At 42.7% G+C, this 1,646-nt stretch overlaps 1 protein-coding gene across 1 annotated transcript in view; it reads left to right on the top strand.

Moving 5' to 3' along the window:
- Nucleotides 1-1,486, top strand: part of LOC119312971 (putative disease resistance protein RGA4) — a 6,892-nt gene extending 5,406 nt beyond the window's left edge. The window contains exons 3-5 of the mRNA XM_037588771.1: nucleotides 131-455; nucleotides 683-811; nucleotides 1,045-1,486. The gene's annotated coding sequence lies outside the window, so the exon portion shown is untranslated. The remainder of the gene's footprint in view (nucleotides 1-130; nucleotides 456-682; nucleotides 812-1,044) is intronic.
- Nucleotides 1,487-1,646: the final 160 nt, after the last annotated feature.

Here is a 1,646-nt window from a genome sequence, read left to right as displayed (position 1 = left end):
TCTCCTTTCCAATTCCTCCTTCGTTCTTTTACTTTACAGATTTGTATTAGTGAGAGGTTTTTTTTTTTGGCTAGCAGTGAGAATATCTACGACTAGTTTCTCATACTTTGTGATTTGGAATCCTTGTCAGTGTTTTGGAAAGCATGCTTGGGACATGGTGAGTTAAAGATGGTAAACTCCATGCATGCTCACTGTCACTTGGCCAGCACAGATGGCGTGTGAATAAATTTGCTGGCTGGTGCAGAGTGCATCCAGGAAAGTCAGTAGTTCTTGAGGAAGCTGTGGAAGAAAAAGGAGGAGAATGACAGCATGCGGTTCATGAAGGGCACCGAGGAGTGGCAGGATTCTGTTCCGGGCCTTCTCTGCTGCTGTGTGCTCTCTGACTCCGATGTTGAGGAGGAGCTGGTTGAGGCTATCGGCGCCGAGGATATATGGGGGAGACCATGCTTACCAAGGTAATGAGTCTCTTGCGGAATCTTTGATATAAACTGATTGGTTGTTGGGTGTAGAAAAGGGAACACCTTTTTTGAGAGCTACACACCTTTCTTTTGAATTCAAGATTTATTCTTTACAGTTTTGTACCAAGAATGAAGTTACTGTTCTCCGAAGACAGTTACCGCATAGCTGTATCTGACGAGATGAACCAATTTCATCTGGGAACGATGTCATGAACTGTCTGCAGGTTGTGCGCAGCAAGGCGTTTGATCGGGATTGCGCCATTGATGGTGGAGGATGCGCTGGAGCAGCTGGAGGACGTTGATCATGACTTGGTGCATGCGCCCCTACTTGAGAGGAATGAGCGGCTACACCGGTAAGCTGATCTGCGTTTGCTTTCCTCCATGGAAGAAGAGTTTGTTGTGCACATACACGCATGAATAAAGGGAGATACTACTACTCCGTTTGTTTTTATATAAGACGTTTTCGACAGTTTGCTTTGAATTGTTTTAGGCACTGTCTGAACTGTCTAAAACGTCTTATATAAAAGTGAACAGAGGAAGTACTAGATAGAAATTCAACTGAACGAGTGGTGTACGTGTGGTGCAGTGCAAGCAATCGAGATAAACAGCAGAGGCAAGATGGAGGATTAATTCAGACACATCGCCAATCCACCGGCAATGTCACCATCCAAGACAACGAAGGAGCAGTGATCCATGGCTCGTCTGGTCGCCGTCGTCCCATCGTAGATCATCGGGTCAATGAAGGAGATTGTGTGTATGCTATCCGGCAAGAAAAAAGATGGAGATTGGGAGTATGCTTGACCTTTCAGACGACTTGACAAAGTGATCGGCGCTTTTTGCTACGATCATCCTTTTACGCGTGGAAACCCCATCGAATTTTTATTAAGGGCCACGGGATCCTGAGCCTGTATGTACAAGATGGACGCTTGCATTTTCATTTTCCCCATGTTTATACATATCTGTGACGCCACATCAACTGTGATATGTATATTAGGACTTGTTTGAAATAATGAACTCTTTTATTAATACGTGATTATTTTGTATACATGGTATTTTGTTCTATCACATGAGATGGAAACATTTATATATAGGATGCATGAACATTTTCTATTTTTTGTAGTATGGATTTTTCCACTACTTAAACCTAATATGGCAAAAGCAATTAAAAAATATTTAATAAGAAACATA

The sequence above is a fragment of the Triticum dicoccoides genome, chromosome 5B, assembly GCF_002162155.2.
Source record: "Triticum dicoccoides isolate Atlit2015 ecotype Zavitan chromosome 5B, WEW_v2.0, whole genome shotgun sequence".
Classification (NCBI taxonomy): Eukaryota; Viridiplantae; Streptophyta; class Magnoliopsida; order Poales; family Poaceae; genus Triticum; species Triticum dicoccoides.
Note: the sequence above shows the minus strand (reverse complement) of the source record. Positions and strands in the feature narration are given on the sequence as shown.